This window comes from Euprymna scolopes, chromosome 33, assembly GCF_053919585.1.
Source record: "Euprymna scolopes isolate OS-2025 chromosome 33, ASM5391958v1, whole genome shotgun sequence".
NCBI lineage: Eukaryota > Metazoa > Mollusca > Cephalopoda > Sepiida > Sepiolidae > Euprymna > Euprymna scolopes.
In genome coordinates, this window is record NC_136514.1 from 2,606,913 (window position 1) to 2,628,246 (window position 21,334).

A 21,334-nucleotide genomic window follows, 5' to 3' on the forward strand; every position below is an offset into this window, starting at 1 on the left:
TTAGACAATGTTTTTCGTGAAAGTTTGACAAGGGCTGACCACAGATCGGGAATATGATAGATTTGAGCATAGATTCGCCGTTGTTGTCATTTTAGATCAATGGTTTCGGTCGGAGGCAACGAACGACAACGCGTGTTCTTCTAACATCGACTATTAGATTAATGCAAAAATAATATTTTGGACGTTAAACTTCAAGTAAAAAACGACATCATTCTTGCACCAACCTTACAAATAACTGGACGTTCGAGAAAGAAAAAAGCAGTAATAATGAATCTTAATTTTAACATGTGACAAGAATTCTACGTTTCGGACTTTTTGAGATAAGGCTGGCTTATTCGTATTATTAAGATTTTTCAGACTACTGTTCTCATCTTGAGTGTCATTTTCACAACGTTTCGGTCGATGAAACTTCCGATCTTTTTCAAGTATAGATTGTCGAACTCGACGCAAGGTACCGTGACGCAGTAATAAGAGTACTTGGGAAAATATAATTGTAAAAGAGATACTCTTCTGAAGGCTGAAGATTCAAACCTCAGCGTAGGCGACCGATAAATACAATTGCGAATTACTTAATACCTCTATCCAGCCATGGCAGATAGAACAAGAACATGCTACCACCGTGAAGTGCAAACTGAAAATTATGTTCGAAATGTTGTGCAGATTGCCGAGTTCACAGAAAGGGTCTCGTTTGACAAACAACACTTGAAGAAGGTCGTGGGTTACATCAACCGATACGTTGCGAAAATGACATTCAAAATGAGAATAGTAGTTTAATGAATCTAAATAACACGTAAGAACTCGAGGAGGTTTTGTCCAGATCAACCGGGGATACGTCCCCGAGAATAGCTTTGACAAAATCTTGTTAAATTTTTAGTAGGTGATCACCTTACATCTGTTGGGATAGAGCAGGATTCTGTGTTTCTCTAGTCCCACCTTCCAATATCTATTTCAGAAGGAGTTAGTTTATTGATAATAATTTGAGACGCTTTTAACGGGACATGCTGACTGGGTTGCTCAGGCATTTTATGTAGACCACAGTGGACGCACCTCTTGTGCGCTGGCTTTTCAATACCCATATTCCGACCTATTTTCACATCATCCCGCGTTCTAAAAAAGGAAAGTGCCTTCTTTAAGGAAAAAATGATTTTTTAAGGATAATTTCACAATTTTAGCGTCACGTGATCCCCGAATTAGTCATCTTCGTATTTCAGTTTCTGGTCCTGGATATGACCTTAAATTATACCCGATGGTGAGGCTCCAGCTTGTGGAGCCACCCCTTAATTTCCATTGCTCCCAGGTCCACTCTGACTCGGATGGTAGTACCTGTTAAAATCATCCGATAAGTATAAAAAAAAAAAAAAACTATCCTAAAAATAGTCTTTCCTTCTTATATAAAAAAAAAAATTACAGGGAATAATTTTAGGTTGCACCGGCAAGGAAGATAAGTAAAATCTCGATAAATAATTTCATCTTAGAAAAAGCAGACTTGTTGACATCTGAAAACATAGCTCAGTGGTAGAACATTCGACTACAGATCGAATGATCCCGGGTGCACCTCACTATATTATTATTTTTCTTTTTTCTTATTAATGAATTCAATTTAAGCTAAAAAAAAAAAAAAAAGAAAGAGAGGTTCTATTTAAAATAGCTGCGAATCATTTCTTTGTTTGCATGTTTTAAAACTAAACATTAATTGGAAATGATTTTCCATGGCCTTCGTCGTTAGTTGAGGGCATATTGTAAACTAACACAGACGGAATTTGATGAACGATATTATCAGTATTTTATGTATATATATATATATATATATATATATAGAGAGAGAGAGAGAGAGAGAGAGAGAGAGAGTGAGAGAGAGAGATGGCTAGATAAATAGATTGCATGTTTTAAAACTAAACATTAATAGGAAATGATTTTCCATGGCCAGACGGAATTTGATGAACGATATTATCAGTATTTTATATATATATATATATATATATATATATATATATATATATATATATATATATATATATATATATATATATCACAGACACTAGTGTTTCATCCTTTCGGGAAGATTTATACTGGTCGAGGGATTTGAATCCGGCAACGAAGCGATCTCTGACTCCATTAGCAAGGACCAAATCCATTCAAAGGACCAAATCCACCAAAGTGCTCAACGATAAGAAAAGAGTTTCTTAAAGACGCTGAAATAATTTATATACATATATATATATATATATATATATATATATATATATATATATATATATATATATATGTATATGTATATATATATATTTATATATATATATTTCTGTAGAAATATATTTTCTCAATCCTTATTTAAAAAGCTCAATGTAATTACAGAGCAATATAGAGAATAAATAAAAAAAGGTTATATTCCAAAATTTATGATGTTGACCATCTTATAATTTATTCCTTTAATTCAGTTGACTTATACAATCTTGGCAGTATCTATTTCGTAGCGCAAAAACAACCACTTAATTCTTATATCAATTAGTGAATCTATTATGCCCTTAACTCATCAGAAGAAATAGCAACAATCAATCCATCAAAAGGAACTGAAATGTGAATTGACATGATTAAAATCCGAAAATTGGAAGAGAAGCTGCAAATACCTGTTAATGTATATAATTTGAAACCCCTTCGATCGATTCGAGCGGAATCAAAAGTAGAAATTATTATTATTGGAACGTACCTCGTATGTTGCCAAAGCTCAATTGCTGTACATTCTTGTACAGAGCTTGAAATATTAATACTTTTTCACTTATTTTTGTCGCAAACAGAAAACTTAATTTAAAATGGATTTCGTGAGGATGGAACTGCAAATGAGTGTGTATAATTCTTCTGGCTTTTCGATATGACAATCCCAAGACGAAAGCATGTTTGCGAGCTGAACGTGTAGGAGACAGAGTAAGAGAAAGTCTCACAGCTTGAATACTGTCCGCCATTTTAGCGCTTCGAGGCTTTTCAGGTGGCTTTCTTTTAAGTGCTGAACCTGTAGCTCTGAAATCTGCAACCCATAGATGTATTGATTTTCTATCTGGAACAGCATCATGCCGTCACAACTTGTAATGAACTCGGAAAGCTCTCTGTGTTTCAGTCACAGATTTACTATTTTTCCAAAACATTTCTTCAGTAAAAGCACGATGTGCACTACTTTAAGACATATTGCTTGATGAGGGTATCTCAAAAAAGTTATTAGCTAAATGAAAACATGATTGACACTTGCATAAGTTCGTTACTAATATATAGTTGAAAGTTTAAAATGTGGGCGTTATTTCTGCCTGAATAACTTGAAACATTATACTGATCTTATTAAAAAAATAAACTCTTTATTTTTAAAATTTCCTTATGCACAAAAGGATATTCTAATTGTGTGCTTCGTATAATTGTTTTTTTTTATATAAAAGAGTCACAACTTGTCAATGCTCAAGGGTCACTCGAGCTGTAAGGGTTATTTAATTTACAGTGGTCACCGGGAAAACACCGTAGTAAACGTTAGTGGTGGAAATTGCGTATACTTAGATTATTTAAGGCGACAGATCAACAAGAATTGTTTACATTGGACTTGAATACAACCACACTTTAGTCAGCTGGAAGGAAGGACAGCGAAACAGAGTTCCACAGGCGAGCAGTTCCATGAAAGATACTTTATTCATGAAATTTGCGTTGAGATTTAAGTACAGAGAAAAAGTGAAAGAAACTGCTGCCAATATTTGCAGTCAGACGAGTGTCGTTTGTGACAGTTTGACGGGGACGGGGCATAGACTGAGGCTCAGATAAACCAGAGACAGGCGCGCAACGTGTCTTCTGTGGGAAAGACTCTCTCCTCTGATCTCGAGCGCGTGGTTCAGTGGGGAAATATGTGGCTGGTTACCTTAAATGCATCCAAAACCAAACTGCTATCCTTACATCATCAACGCTCTGATCCCCAGCTGGCATCAATTGTGATGGATGGCTCTCGTCTGGGTGAGGCCCCGTGTTTTGATAAGCTTCTGGGTTTGACCTTTACTCCTGATCTGAAATGGAACACGTACATCAAGTCTGTTGCTAAGGTCGCTGGAAAGATGGTGGGATCCTTCTACCGCTCCAGAAGATATCTCACTACTGATGCAATTCTCTATCTATATAAAAGCCAAGTACGGCCAAGGATGGAATACTGTTGCCATATTTGGGCAGGAGCTGCTAAAAACAGCCTATCCTGCCTTGACAGAGTACAAAATAGACTTCGTGGCTTAGTGGGGGATGACCTTTTCTCTACCCTGCAACCTCTCTCCCACAGAAGAGACGTTGCGAGCCTATCCTTGTTTTATCGTTATTTCCATAGCAGGTGCTCGTCTGAACTCCAATCTCTGGTCCCCCCCTCGCTAATCTTTCACGAAAAACACCCGTCTAGCTGAATACACTGTCAAAAGTTTCCGCCACTCTTTATCTGTGCCTAAATCAAAACGCGGATTCCATGAACAAAGCTTCTTTCTTAGAACTGCACGCCTGTGGAACTCTGTTCCGTCTGTCTGCTTCACACCGGACTACAACTTGGATGTGTTCAAGTCCAACGTTAACAAATTCCTAATGAACCGCCCCCTTAAGTAAACACTTCATCAAATCTCCACACTAACGTAATGTACTTGCAATAACCCTTATCCCTGAGTGGCTTCCAGGCCTTGATAAGTGGTGACCACTGTGTAAAAAAAAAGAGGTTGAAGGGGGGAAAAGAACATCACCTTCTAGATGTCGAAACCGGTTTTGAACTTTGTCTAGGCAGGATAGGTGCTCCGAGCATCTCTAGCACAGATATTTTAATGGAACACCATTTAAGGGCTATCTGGCTCTTATTAAGGTAGAGGATTTGCTTGGGAGTGAGATACCTTATAGAGCAGCAGAATGATGCAACCAACTTGGCAACAGATTGGATGCAACTTTTCCATTGTCAGACGCATCTTTTGAGACAAGAATCAATCAATTGAGTCAGTCATATCAATTGGGTCTAAATGGGATTCAAACGTTTAGGGTGACAATTTGAGTTTGATTTTTGATGCGTCAAAATTAACGACCAACGAAGATTTACAAAAACGAATTTCTTCTTTTGATTTACAATTATTATCGTTGTTTGTTTGATCCAAAATAAAATGAATTTCGTTAGAATTTTTACACCATTTTTATAGCATATGTATTATGACCTTATCCAAATTTCCTATTTCAATATTTATTTGATTATTAACAACTGAGATATGTAACAATAAAATTTATGGGGGTTATTTACTGAGATTTCACTGAATGAGGGAATAGATGTCGCCATATTTGAATTTCAATTTTTTTTTTGTTTGTTTATCTTTCGGCAATTATATTCTGTCATTTCAGAATAGGATTGTAAACATCAAATCAAATCCCCGTAAAATAAGAACGCCCCAGAGAGCGATCCGTATTTACTCTTGAAAGTTATAATGTAAAAATATATATATAAAGGAATTAAAAATTAAATCATCAATAAAAAATATCATAGAAATATCCAATACTCAAGAAGTTTCTTAGGAAACAATTTTTATATGAATTTCATCCATTAGAAAGGGATCTCCAACAAGCCAAAATAAAACGAGAAGTGCAGTTCAATATAAAAAAGTTAAATGAAAGATTTAAAATATATAATCTATTTTAGATAAAATATTATGTAAAAATAAAAACTTAATAGAAATAAAAAGTAAAATACGAAACTATATATATATATAAATAAATAAATATATATAAACGTATACATATGATTAGATTTTTTTAAAAGAAATCCATCAGAGTGCTCAATTAAAAGAAAAATCCGTAAAATAAGAGCGTAATTTATATTTTGTATTTTGTGTACAGGAAGTTGTTAGATGAGATAAATCATTGGTACCGTCGGTTTCAAGCCCGATAATTAGGACCGTTTTAGATAACTCTTATCTATCAAGCTCTCTTCAGCCAATACTCATCATGAGTATTGGCTGAAGAGAGCTTGATATGAATATCTAAAACGGTCCTAATCATCGGGCTTGAAACCGACGATACTAATGACTTGTCTCATCTAACAACTTTCTGTACACAAAATACAATATATATATATATATATATATATATATATATATTTATATATTTATATTTTGTGTACAGAAAGTTGTTAGTTGAGACAAATCATTGGTACCGTCGGTTTCAAGCCCGATAATAAGGCCCGTTTAAGGTATCCTTATCAAGCTCTCTTCAGCCAATATTCGTCTCTCTGAAGAGAGCTTGATAAGGATACCTTAAACGGGCCTTATTATCGGGCTTGAAACCGACGGTACTAATGATCTGTCTCAACTAACAACTTTCTGTACACAAAATACAAAATATAAATACGCTCTTACAATTTGGATTTTCCTTTTAATTAAGCACTCTGCTGGATTTCTTTTTCCAAAAAAAATTATCATATATATATATATATATATATATATATATATATATATATATATATATATATATATATATATATACAGGGTATGAGAGATGATGTATGAGAGATTATATGAAAGCCGACAAATCGAAAGTCCCAGACTCTAGTTTCGCCCTCATTTGGGTTCATAAGTAAAACACACCCAAACTCGGGATGCTTACACGAGAGGCGAGTACTCTGCCACTTGACCAACCGGTAGGTTGGATGACCATACCCCTTGTTTGAGGCGCCGCCGCAGTTTGCTTGATATGTGTCAGTCAATAGATTTTCTTGGGTGTGGCTCGTTTGCTCAAGTTGCAGAGTACTCGCCTCGCATACAAGAGGTTCGAGTTTCGAATCGCGACTTCGGATGAGTCTAACTGATAAGCCCAAGTTGAGTATTGGATTGTCGGTTCGTTGGCTCCCATGGCTCTTGTGAGCTTCGACGTTGATTGGCTGTAAATAATACATACATATACATTTATATATATATATATATATATATATATATGTTGTTTTGAGAAAGAAAAACCTTTCTCAAAACAACATAACGTCAACCATCCCTGGTATTTTTACTCATATATATATATATATATATATATATATATATATATATATGATTAGTTTTTTTTTTGGAAAAAGAATTCCAGCAGAGTGCTCAATTAAAAGGAAAATCCAAATTGTAAGAGCGTATTTATATATTGTGTACAGAAAGTTGTTAGTTGAGACAGATCATTGGTACCGTCGGTTTCAAGCCCGATAATAAGGCCCGTTTAAGGTATCCTTATCAAGCTCTCTTCAGTCAATATTCGTCAGACGAATATTGACTGAAGAGAGCTTGATAAGGATACCTTAAACGGGCCTTATTATCGGGCTTGAAACCGACGGTACCAATGATCTGTCTCAACTAACAACTTTCTGTACACAATATATATGTATATATATATGTGTGTGTGTGTGTGTGTGTGTGTGTGTGTGTGTGTGTTATACAGCAGCGCTTAACCAGGAATAGAATGTGATTTTATTGGCAAAACTTGCGTACAATTTTTATCCCATAGCGAGTATTAAAGTATATGATAAGGAGGGCTATGACAACAGCATATTCTTTTCATTGTTTTACTCTCCAGTATATATCCGACACAGTTAGACACAATTAATCAACCGAGAATCACATTACATATAAAGCATATATAAGATAACAATGGATATATACCCGAGAATCAAAACAAGGAAAAAATATGCTGTTGTCATAGATCTATTGGTAACTATATAATAAGCTAAACATACCCACTGAACGAAAAAAGGTTCAATAAAAAATCACAACAGCCTATGAAACGGTTTTTTTCCACTTTCAGTATTGATAATTAAGACGTTCTGTTTACACACCCAGTTATGTATAGAAGTTTTTTCAACATCAGATATTTAGTGTTTAGATCATGTATTTGGATAAGTATAATAATTATAAGAATTATAAGAATTATACAATCTACTTGCCTTGATATATGATATAAAATGATCTTGCTTCATCAGTCAAATGAATTTTGACCGACGCTTCAGCAAAACCCGATGAAAAGGCCCTATTATTAATTTTTTTTTAAGTAGACTCGTTAATTTTGTTTTTAAGCACTTTTTTTTTCACTTTGGGGCATATTATTGTACGAAGCAGATGAGTAAAAATGTCAAAATAAAAAATGAATGACCTCATATCAAAAAAATATTCGCATCTTAAACGTGATTTAAACATGATTTAAACGAGATTTAAACGAGATTTAAATGTGATTTAAACATGATATAAACATGACTTTAAAATGATTTAAACGAGATTTAAACGAGATTTAAATGTGATTTAAACATGATTTAAATATGATTTTAAAATTATTTAACCGAGATTTAAACGAGATTTAAAAATGATTTAGAAATTATTTAAACGTGATCTAAACGTGATTTCCAAAGGCTTTTTGTCCGTCTCTTTCCTTTTCATTATTTTAAGTTTGATAAAAGATGCTTTAAAATATTTTTCTAAATTTTATTAACACGTATGAATATATATTCCAACTTTTAAAACGTTGATCATCTCATCGTTTATTTCTTTCATTATGTTGAAATATTCAATTCTTGACAGCATCTGTTTAGTATCGCAGAATCATTCATGTAATCATTCATGTCAGGCATTATGTCATTTTTTAATCTATTCTGCGTTTAACTCATTACGAGAAAAGGGACTCATTAACCTTAAACGAAAATAAAGAAAACGTGTTTTTCATTTCGTTACGCAATAACAAAAAAAAAAAAAAAAAAAAACATGTGCAACATCTCTTCCGTTTTTGTAATCATGCCCATATTCCTTTAAAAGGTGAAATATAATTGAATAAACATATTTTGCCATGAACACGCACACAAACAAATATATGATAAATAAGCTAAAAAAAACAATGTTTTACAAAAACTGTTCAATACGTGTGCAAATATGATAAGAAATAAACAAAATCTTTATATAAATAATTGTGTGTGTGTGTGTGTGTGTGTGTGTGTGTGTGTGTGTGTGTGTGTGTGTGTGTGTGTGTGTGTGTGTGATCATACGACCATCGCTAGAGGTTAAAAAAAAATTAAAAGAAAACCGCCGGACACTGCTTCACGCATCTAATAGAAGCAATGATTGCAGTAATTTATTTGTAATTCTCCGACCACCCAAATTTAGCGTTGACCGGTCGCATTTTTCTGCAAGTTTCGTGCTGCGATAGTCAAAATCAGCGACGTTAAGTCCTTGCCGCTCAAACTCCCTGCTGATCGGTTTAGGCAAACGACGGATCGTGCAATTAGGCAAGTGTCACATACAGAAAGAATGTTGGACGCCAATAAATGTGTCGTCCGATCGATAATGGAGCTCATTGCCGCCCTCCAAACAACCGCACTGCTCGCTCTGAGGGTTTGATTTGATTCAAACTGTTTCGTTTTGCAATTCTATCGCCACCTGCTAGCACTTTTCACGGTGGACGTATTGCTTACCAGTGTCTTTTATGCACATAATTTTCCCGCCGTTATTCTCCCGCTTGCTGCGCGGTAGCCATTTTGTTTTTTCTCCTTTTCTATTTTGAATTTCAACTCCGGTTCGCTGTTCCTATTAAATGTTATTTAAACCCATCGGTGATCCAGTTGCAAAATAAATACTGCCAATAATAGAAGAAATGCTAATTACAAATCAAAATTCTTTCCTTGACGGGCAGTGGAGACGCATTTGCGTATGAGCGCCCAGGGTAGATTTTTACAAACCAGCTTTATTAAACAGCACTATTCATGAAAAGAGCAATTGTCTTTTTACGAAGGTATTATTATAATAAACATGTAAAACACTTAACTCTCTCTCTCTCTCTCTCACACTCACTATATCTATCTACCTATCTATCTATCTCTCTTTCTCTCCCCCCTCTTTCTCTCTCTCTCTCTCTCTCTCTATATATATATATATATATATATATATATAGTGTTCCACATAACGTACTGTTTCGCTGTTTCACAGATCATCAGTGCGGCTAAAAGACAACTACCTCAATCCAGGATTGAAACCCACCGTCTGTACGACAGTCAAGGCTCCTAACCACTACGCTATTGGCGGCTGCTGAGCGAGTAGTGAGTTTAACAATGTTTAGACATCGTCCGAAATAACTCCGCTCGATTTGTTTACACAAAGAGCGTCGCTATATATATATATATATATATATATATATATATATATATGTGTGTGTGTGTGTGTGTGTGTGTGTGTGTGTGTGTGTGTGTGTGTGTGTGTGTGTGTGTGTGTGTGTGTATCTGTGTCTGTGTATTTCTGAGGGGGTGCCCAATCTTTTTCCTGTCGTAAAATACGCTTAAAGATGATATTTTAATTTGCTCAGGGTTCGGATATATTATTACAGAGTCGTGATTCCAAAGTAAAAAAAAAAAATATTTGGTTGCCATCAGTTTGAATCGAAATCGAAAGCGAAACTGTAGCATTTAAAGCACTGTACCAACTACGAACTAATTAAAAATAAAAATTAAAAATAAACTAATATGAATGTACAAAATATATAACGATTTTTAGTCATGTGCAAGCGACTCTATAAGTCACTTCGTCGGTCGGTCGGTCTGTCGGTCTGTCCGTAACACTTTTGTGCTTGGCTTTTTTGGTTAAGATCAAAGGTCTGTTGTTAATAGATGCTGTTCTTAGCTTTTTAAGCTTTTCTTGGCCTTTCGGCCAAAGTCTTTGAGTTGGCCATGTGCCTAAGGTTTTTGTTCATTGTTGATTTTCAATGTATTTTTAACATGAATAAAGGATGCAAGCAAAGACCATATATGGGGACAGCCCTACATATAAGACCTTCCAATGTAGGGGCAACCCTTCATACCAATTGTCACTATCCAGCTCCCCTACACTCCGGCCCCTTCATCCTTAAATTAAAAATCGGCCTTGTGCCTAATTTGCTCGATGGGGGACCAAATAAATGCCCTTTTCTTGGCCTTTTGGCCAAGATCAAAGTGTAGTATCTGTTCTTACTACATGCTGTACTTATGTTTGTAACTTTGTGCTATAAAGCGGGGTATTAATTTAATGTAAAATGATCACCTATTTTATTATCAGTCAGTCTCAAAGCCATTCAAGTCATTCTCTAGATCATTCAAGTTGTTTTTGAAGGATTTCAGTTAGTTTTTAAGCATTCAAGTCATTCTTAAGTTCATTAAAGACATTCTAAGTCATTTACTTTTTATTTATTTAAGTCATTTCAGCCCATTTTTCGGTCATTTTAGTTTATCTTTAAAAATTTCATGTCAATTCTACATTCACGCACTCATTCATTACATGAGAGCACACGGCTTATGGCTATCGGACTTGTTTCAATTGAACCAATTTTTGACCACTTAAAAATATTTTTACCGGTTAAAGACCCAAAAAACAACGGTCCGTAAAAAATTCAATTATTTGAGGCCCCTACTATTCTTGTTATTTTTCTCAAACAGAGGACATTTTTCTCAACAGAGGACATAAAGAAATCAGCAAATTATATTTGAAGCAATGCTAGAATTTGCTAGTTAAGGCATTAAGTGAAACCGCAATTAATTGCAATTATAAATTGCCAAATAAAAAAGTGAAAAAATGCTGTATATGCAAAAACAAACCGCGCATAATATTTCAGTTTGCATGAAAATCCTCTCAAGTTAATACGAAATGTAAAATAGTTCTTTAGAGAGAATGGATTCCAAAATAAGTCCAGCGTGACGATGCATATAATCTGATTGGAACGCTTTCAAAACAACTGAAATAATGAAAATTGTTTTTTTTCCTAACAGTGCAGTAGCCCAAAGATAAGTCTGTCCCCAGTCAAATGGGACCGATGAATAAAAAGAGAGAAAACCAGTATGAGAACCTTCATCATCGGCTTAATAGTCTGGTTTTCTCTCTTTTTACTTACGTGGAAGAAACAGGCCGAGTGTTCCGCTTATGATTCAACAACCACAAACAAACAATTAGGGACAAATCCACACAGCCCAAAATAGCAATGAACTAAAACCTCCCAGACAAGAGCATAGACAACATGGAATGCATCCTTACAGCCTTCAATTTTCGGACACAGCGAAAAAGAAGACAACATGAACAGAAACTGATGGTCTCAATAAAGATTTGGGTCCGTTAGATGAGTATTCTTTTCATAACATCTAAACCAATCAAAGACCTTTTCTCACAGGGAAGAGTTAGTATGCACGGGGGAAGAGCGGCTTAATATTCCCGACTGTTAGTTTTTGTTTCCGTAATCCCCCTTTTTTTTTAGTTTCCACATATTTTAATTATCGACATATATTTAATTCTATTTTCCGAGCACGCATATGCGTGCACACAAATGCACAGGAGTAGACATGGGTGCGTTACCCATTCACCCTCACAAACCCTACATATTATAATACCTCTCTCTGAAGATATACGATATTAAGTTTATTATTATTATTATTATTACTTAAAAAAAATTTTTTTTTTTTTACATTTTCACCCCAAACAAGGCACATTGCCACTTTGTTGTAGGTGGCTACTATCAGGGAAATAAGCATCAGGGGTACTGTGTAGGAAGTTGGGCAGCAAGATGTCGGTTCACGTTGCACTTGAACTTCTGCATCTCAGTATATTCGGGGAAGCAGGGTCCCGGAAGGGAATTCCAAAGTCTAGCGGTTCTGGGGAAGAAACTACTGGAGTAGAAGGCTCTCTTGCATTTAGTGATCTCTACTGTGAAGGGATAGGATTTAGGTGCTTGTCGGGTTTGTCGGCGGTATTTACGTGGAGGGGGAACAAGTGCTTGCAATTCCTCAGAGCATTCACCGTTAAAGTACTTGTAGAACAGGCAGAGGGATGCAACATTTCGTCGATGTGACAGAGGCTGAAGTTTAGCTGACAGTTCAGGACGTATCAGATTGGCGACTCTCTTTTGAACCTTGTCTAGGAGCGAGAGACTAGTGGCAGATGCACCAGCTCAAATATGACAGCAATACTCCATACATGGGCGAATGGTGGCCTTATAGAGGTATAGGATACTTTCGGGTGTAAGTAGCTTTCTAGCACTGTAGAGAGAACCCACCTTCTTTGCAGCGGCCCTGGCAATGTTTTCAATGTAATTGTTCCAACTCATGCGTCCTATGAACGTTAGGCCGAAGAGTCTAAAAGATGTACTTTCAGATAAAGAGTCATTGGCCATTTCTATTGGCGGTAGGGAAGGTTTCTTGTAATTATTGAAGGAAACAAGTTTAGTCTTGGCAGCATTGAAGGTGACCATCCATTTTTGTCCCCATTCCACCACGGATCGGAGGTCTTCCTCTAGTGTTTCTGCCATTTTTTTAGATATGTGTTCATTTGTTTTCCTGTCGTGTCTGTTATAGAGCGTGGTGTTGTCAGCATACAAATCAATCTCACAGACAATTTTGTCAGGGAGGTTATTTATGAATATTAGGAATAACAGAGGTCCAAGGATAGACCCCGAGGCACTCCCGCATTTATATCATATTGTTTAGATGTACGACCGTCAAGGACAACCTGGATTTTTCTCTTATCTAAGAAGGATTTAATTATATCATGTATTCTTCCAGTGATGCCATACCCTGTCAAAAGCCTTAGATATATCTAGAGCAACCGCTCTACCCTCCCCTGTTTTGTCCAGTGACTGGTATATACGTTCAGAGATTACAGTTAGGATGTCTGCTGTGGAACGGGTTTGCCTAAATCCATATTGTTGGTCAGTCAGAAGTTTAGCATCTGTAAGGTGATGGACTAGAGCTTGGTTAATTATGGTCTCAAATATTTTGTCAAAAAGTGGGAGGAGGCTAATGGGGCGATAATTTACTGGGTCAGTTCTTTCGCCAGAATTCTTGAAAACTTGCACTACAGAAGCAGTTTTTCAGCAGGTAGGAAAGCAAGATTTATTAAGGCATTTGTTGTAAAGTTTGGAGAGAACAGGAGCTACTTTAGCGGCGCACTTTTTTAATAGCACAGGCGGGATGAGATTAAGTCCACATGCTTTTGCAGTGTCAAGCTTTCTTATGATAGCATGCACCTGAGCAGGGGTGATTTTCAGATCGTCTAGTATGGCGTCTGTCTGCAAAGGAAAGTCAGGGAGGGGGTGTTTAGCAGAGTCCAGTATGGAGGGTGAGGCAAACCGTCTGGCAAGCAATGGGTGAATTGATGATTGCCAATTATTTACTAACCTGTTGTAGATTTTCCAGAAGTCTCGGGTTCCTAATTTCTGTGCTTCGATGGATTATGGGTGGTTTCAGTAAATTCTATCTTAGCTGTCCCTATTTCTTTCTTACAGTTGTTGCTGACTTCTATGTATTTCTGTATGTTTTAACTGGACTTATGTCAGTTAAATTTGCGGTACGCATGCTGCCTTTGCGCTATGGCAGCTGCACAAGTTGAAGTGAACCATTGGGGAAAGTGGGGTTTTCTATAGAATTTGCGTGTAGGAACATGTGCTTCAATGTCCACTTTGAACCATTCAGTGGTCTCATTTGCGCAATGTTCAGCAGGAAGTGAAAAGATATTTTGCCATGGAGCGTCCCTGATGAGGTCCCTGATGGCTTCCCAGTCAGCCTTTTTATAATATCTCGTTGTTTTGAGCAGTAGCTCTTCAGTCTTGGCTCTAGAGTTTAGGGCGATTTCAACAATTATCACTGCATGATCGGCATTCCCAAGAGAGCTGTGAGCATTCGTTACACAGTCATCGGGAACTGTGGTCAGAAACAGATCTAGAAGTGATGCATGCTGTTCTTGCTGGGAAACAGGTTGGAAACGTAATCATCTGTGATAGGGAATGAAATATAGAGAAGTTACTTGTTGTGGTACCAGCTGAGTCTGTGTAAGTAAAAATTCCAAGCCAGTTGCTGTGGTGGGCATTAAAGTCACCAAATACTTGTGCGCTAGTGTCGAGGGAAAGTGCTGTATCTATGCTGTCAGAGACTTTGTTTATTAGGATACAGCCCTGGGTCGAAGAAGAGCGGCAGAGAAAATAAAAGTAGCTAATGTTATGTTGCATGTTAAGTCTAAAGTACGTAAAGGCTTGATTGTCTGATTCTAGTTAATATCTCTAGTCAACGGGAGGGTGTTTCGAATGTAGACTCCAAACCCATGCATATGTATTTCAGAGTCCTTACGGCAGAATGGGAGATATCCAGGCATGTTAAAGTAGTTAGAGGGATGGAGGAGTGTAGGTTAGTCTCACTTAGTGCTAAGATATCCGGGGTATTTGTTAGGAGAAATGCTTCTTGGTATTACTGCTAATCTTTGTTGATAGAGAATCAAAGCCAGTTTTGGTGATGGACATTAAAGTCACCAAATACATGTACTTGGGCGCTAGTGTCGAAGGAGAGTTCTGTGTCTATGCTGTCAGATACTTTGTTTATTAGGGTACAGTCCTGGGTCGAAGGAGAGCGGTAGAGAAAGTAAAAGGTGCTAATGTTGTGTTGCATGATTAGTCTAAAGCACATAAAGGCTTGATCATCCGTTTCTAGGTTTGTTTCTCTAGTCAAGGGAAGGGTATTACGAATGTAAACTCCAAGTCCGTGCATATGTCTGTCAGAGTCCTTACGACAGAGTGGGAGGTATCCAGGCATGTTAAAGTAGTTAGAGGGGATGGAGGAGTGTAGGTTAGTCTCACTTAGTTCTAAGATATCCGGGGTGTTTGTTAGGAGAAATGCTTCAACATCATTTAAATTAGTTCTAAGCCCACGGATGTTCGTAAATGCTAGCCTCGAGGGAGAAGTCATGTTGTTTTGGTTTCAGTTTTTGCCTGATTTTAGCGTAATTTTTTAATGTACTGTCATTTTTATTTTTAAGAGTTTCAGTTTAGGTAAGGGCTGCTGAGAAAGTGGTTATGCAGATTATCAGACATGCAACACAGGCAAATCATCAGCTGCCCCTTTATCTACTAGGGTTGTGGCCTCAGGATAGCCCACCGGGGATGAGTGCAGGGTCCCTTTCCATGCGCGATATGGCACTACAAACATCCCGATATTATACAACTGTTGATGGAGCAGCCGCTCTAAGCACTACTAAAGAGTTAGAACACCTGTACAACCAGTCAGGAACAGCAGACAGGAACTGTCTATCCGGTACCCTCAACCCATCAGATGATGGTCAATCCAATCTGCTTCCACTTGCATTACGGTATTCAAGCTCTCCCAAGTGCCCAGTTTAAGGGTTAGGATGTGTCGGGAGTGGGAAAAACAGTGTTCATTGCCCTAGTCAGGAAACAAGATCGACCGCCGAATGTTTCTGTCGACTCCCACGCCTGGCTAATAGACAGAGAAGGAGTATGGAAGTCGGGTGATAGACATTGCCTATCTACTCCTTATGCAGTTTAGGTTTGCAGACCGGTAATTTGTTTGAGTCACCAGCTCTAGGAAGGTTGTCATCCAAGATTGGAGAGGCCTTCCTCCCCTTAGGTTTAGCTTCAGAGTTTTTCTTCTCCTAGGCGGATGACCTGGGAAAATCTACGGGTCCATCAGTACCGAGAGGGTTTGCCCCGCGCCTGGGTCCTAATCCAGGTATTTCTGCGACCCTGCAAGAGTGGTTAGTGTTGTTACTGGGTTAGTTTATAAAGGTTATATATCTGCTGAGAGATTATACTCCTCAAAGTGATTACGAGACATTGCTATTTCATTGTTTGTTACTGGAGAAGGGGGTGAGTAAGAGTTCATGCAGTGGAAGTAAACAGGCCAGCTGGAAGGAGTTAATATGGCTTAATGTTTTTTCCTTTAACTTTATAATTGAGAAAATAAATAAATAAGTAAAAAATAAAAGTAAAATAAAATTTTCTTCCTTTTATTTTTATGTTGGCTTACGAATAGGATAATGCGTTACAGAATGGCTTGATATTACGAATTAACTAAAAATTGCTGTACAAGCTCTGGATATTTTAGATGGCAGAAGGGTTATGTATATTCAATAGATACAAGTAAAGTCATTTTTGATAAGTACAATGCAGTACAGGTGGAAGTAAATTATACGCTATGGTGTCTACATTATGTATAATGCAGTAAATAAATATATGGGGAGATTTCCAGTAGATGCGAATGTATGGGGGTTATTGGTGTTAAGTAGGTTTCCATTTCTAATGAGGATATCTTTAGCTTTCGTTTATAAATCAGGAAATTGTATTTTGCGTTACAGAGTATCGGTTCAGTTTTTGGATTTTACATTGTAAGGCTAAGGAAGAGATAGCTATTGCTATGTAATATAGATAGCTGTAAATCTAAGTACAGACTGCAGTTAGTAAGTATCTACCTGGTTAAGAACAAACTAGTGCATGCCTTAGGGGTAGAAATGAATGGATGTTTCATGATCATGACTTCCAATCAGTCAGCATGCGAAGGTTAAGGGCTGAAAGCTGAGGACCCCCATCCAAGTCGTGTGTAATGTATGTGTGTTAGTGGCAGCTTGGGGAGTAGGGCAGATTGTTAGTTTTCAGGAGAGGGTTAAACTTACAGAATACAGTGGAATTAATTATTAGAATTTTGAGTGTCAAGTAAAGTTTAGTTAGAAGAAGAAAAAACATTTTTCACTATTATTATTATTTAATGTTTAAGCATTCAATATATCTGACTTTCAGTTTTATTTCTAACATTAAATGTTATTAAACTCTGATTTCTCTAACTGGCATATCAAACTTCCAATTTTTGTGATGGCTTCAATTTGAAAACAATGCTTTTCCCCTATATCTGCCACTTTATATGTATGTATGTATGTATGTATGTATGTATGTATGTATGTATGTATTGCCACTCCTCCATCATAGGACTTGCAATAGAAATAAACGACAGATAAAGATGAGGTAGAAAAAGATAAGAGATAAAAGATAGATCTCAAGTAACATCTGTACATCGTTGTATTAAAGTGGCAAGCGCTTGTACGACACGAGTGCCACTCTCTTAGTTTCTGCAACAATAACCCAGTGACAAGGCATTGCAAGATGACTAGTAATTGCTTTCACCGAGGATTTCTCGTAAGGGTTGTCTTCTCCTAGAAGGATTGTCTTCACCACGGCTTGCAGGAGCTCCTCTTACACGCTAATATCATTTACCTATGACTGGTACGTAGGCAGCTGAGTAGGTCATGAATACCGCAGTCAACAAGACCTAACATCCTCTGGAGGTTTGGATTGTGTTCCGGTGGAAATTCTTTAGATTGGAGGTGTGAATATTGCTAATGCTATCTTTGGTTTTGTTGAGGAAATCTGGGCAGGTGCTCTTATTCCACAGGATTGGATGGATGGTGTCTTAGTGTCCTTGTTTAAAGGAAAGGGACAGAAGAATGTTTGTGACCACTACCTTTCCTTTAAACAGGGTCACTAATGCTTATGGAAGCTGCTGGGAAAGTTCTCGCACGACTTCTATTAAACAGGTTACTGGAGGATGTTTGTTGTAATGCTATTCCAGAATCACAAAGTGGCTTTAGGTCTGGCAGAGGAACTATGGATATGATTTTTCAGCTCTGCAAGTCCACGAGAAATGCACTGAACAACAGATACCACTGTATCAAGTGTTTGTGGATCTGACCAAAGCATCTGACACCGTCAACAGAGATGTTCTCTGGTTAATCTTAGAGAAAGTAGGGTGTCCTCCAACCTTTGTTAGAATATTCAAGGAACTGCACAGGGACATGAAAGCTCGAGTCTCATTTAACGAAAAATTGTCTGATGAAATCCCTGTTGACAATGGTGTCAAACAAGGTGATATTCCTGTCCCTACTCTTTTCTCTATATATTTTGCTGCTCTACTTGCTCATGCGTTTCGAGGTTGCGATAGGGGTGTCATGTTAAAGTTTCGAACCACAGATCGCATTTTTAATCTTAGAAGATTTAATGCAAGAACCAAGCAGTATCATGTCTTGATCAAGGAGTTTCTGTATGCAGACGATACTGTTTTTTTGTCACACACTGAGACTGATATGCAGCATATAATGGATAGCTTTGCTGACTCCTGCACTGCCTTTGGTCTGAGAATAAAACAAAGGTGATGTTCACTCCTGCACTGGGCCAGTCATGCGTAGAGCCGAACATCATGGTCTGTGGTGCTAGACTAGGAATAGTTGATTCGTTTATCTACCTTGGTAGTTCTCTGTCGAGGGATGGCTCTCTCGACACTGAAATCCGCAGACGAATTCAGAAGGCATCTGTAGCTTTTGGAAGGTTGCAGAAGAGAGTGTGGTCTGATCGTGGCATCACAGACAGGACTAGGATCTGCAAGATTTACAAGACCTGTGTGCTCACTACACTGTTGTATTCATCGGAGACATGGACATTGTCTCAAAGGCACATTAAATGGCTTGAACGATTTCACTAAAATGCTTGAGACGTATCTTAAACATCAAGTAGCAAGCACAAGTACCCGATACTGAAGTCCTTGTGAGAGCATGTTGCTCTAGTGTTGAGACCCTTGTAATCAGATCTCACATGCAATTTGAAGTGGGAGCTTCGCAAAGGTTTAATTGATGGTCTTAACCATGACACACAGAGCTGGAAATGCAACATTTGTGAACGAGTTCTTTTATCAAAAGCTGGCTGCGTCAACCACCTTAAGTCGCACAAAACTCCTGTTCAGGTCAACTTTGTAGCTATTAATCTGAACCAAACGATCTGTTTAATATGAAGCAAAGTTTGTAAGTTTACAGCTGGTTTGAGCAATTCCCCCCTGATTCGTCTGTTCTCTCTGATGTTCAGTTAATGACTCTAGAATCTCCTCAAATATACATCTCATCACGTGTCTACGACTTCACCCGCTGATTTGATTATTTTTTATCCAAACCAAAAGTTATGTTTTCCTGTATTTTTTAAATCACATGTTTTGTAGTTTTTTTTTTCAGCTGTCAATCACTTTTTCCCAATCAAATTGTTTATTTTTCTAATCATAATAATCGATCCAACGACCCGCCATCGCTTAAATCAATTAATAATAATAATAATAATAATAATAATAATAATAATAATAATGTTTTGACCGTTGGCTCTGCCTAACACAGTTAAAAAAGGTACTACGCTATGATCGCAGCCAAAAGGTCACAACATTAGAGCACTATTAAAAATGTTGTGTCCTACCATTGAGATTGCGAGGTGGAGCTCTGGCCATATAGAGGCAACTTAGTATGGAGCAGAAAGAAGACGCAGAACAGATAAAGCAGGCACTTATAGCCACGTATGCTACCGATGCATTTAAGGCATATGACCAGCTTGTCAAGACAACTCGATAACTTCGACCTGATGAGATGGTGGACGATTTTTTTGCTGAGACACGTTGCTTCAGGTGCAATGGCCATGGACATATAACATCGCAGTGCCAGGAAAACCCCGAAGGGAGAAGGCATTAGCATTAGTCTCCTACCCGACCAACTGAACACTAAGAAGTTTCTGTCCATGAAAGTATGTGTAGATAGGAAAGATTGCACGACGTTTATTGATTCCTAGTGTTTCCATGCTCAGCTGAGTAAAGCCGTGTGTCGCTTTTGGAAGCGGAAGTCAGTAGGAGTTGTAACAGCTGATGGAAGGGCATAGAATTTCTGAAGATACGGTAGAATACATGTAGAGGTTGGCCAAGTTCGAGCTGTCGACATTCATACGTTGGTCGTGGATAAACGGCTGTTGAGCTTCGATCTACTGTTCAGGATTGATGCGATCAAGAAACTCTGTGAGGTTTATTTGACGGAATCAGGCGAAGTACGTTCCGGAGGCCAAAACAGATGTGTTGCCATCTCGATCGACGGGTCAGACTTTAGCGTGACTTTTGATCGCAGTAATAAAGAATCGACTGCACGGTGAAAATTGGCAAACAGTCACTCTCCCAGTGAACTGAGTGACAGTGTGTCAGGAATACACAGTGTTTTTTCACGGTAGGAATGCCTAGGAGATTCAACAGCGGCAGTATAATTGATTTTAAAAAGAAAATAGGGACCACTAACGTGATTGTAGAACGAAGTTATAGGACCGTTAAGACCATCGCAGCCAGAAATACTTGTTCAGTATTTGAGGCGGTCTACTGGCACAACATCAAACGATAATGTTTTACCTTCCACTGCACCAGATGACGCACTACATAGATATCATATTCGAATCAAAGGTGTTAACTAACCCATTGCCCAAACTAGAAGTGACTGGAGGAAAGTACGAAAGAGTAGACGTCGTTTGCGTTAAAAATCCCCATTGCAAGCGCACAAAATATAACACGGACCGCGCGTTACCGAAGTGATCAGCCCACAGTCTGTGAAAATGTATGTGATGCCTCAGCACGTTAAAGACCTTCGACCAGTAATACGCACGTACTTATCAAATGACGAAATTGATTCTGAGAATAACGAGCAGCTTATCTATCTGAATTTAGATCAGCTTA

The 21,334-nt window shown here is 37.6% G+C and overlaps 1 protein-coding gene and 1 pseudogene across 2 annotated transcripts in view; both read left to right on the top strand.

Moving 5' to 3' along the window:
- LOC145258089 (synaptotagmin-15-like) overlaps positions 1–21,334 on the top strand; it is a 906,872-nt gene that overhangs the window by 705,645 nt on the left and 179,893 nt on the right. The gene's annotated exons all lie outside the window — the stretch shown is intronic.
- On the top strand, positions 10,930–11,053 carry LOC145258444 (U2 spliceosomal RNA; annotated as a pseudogene).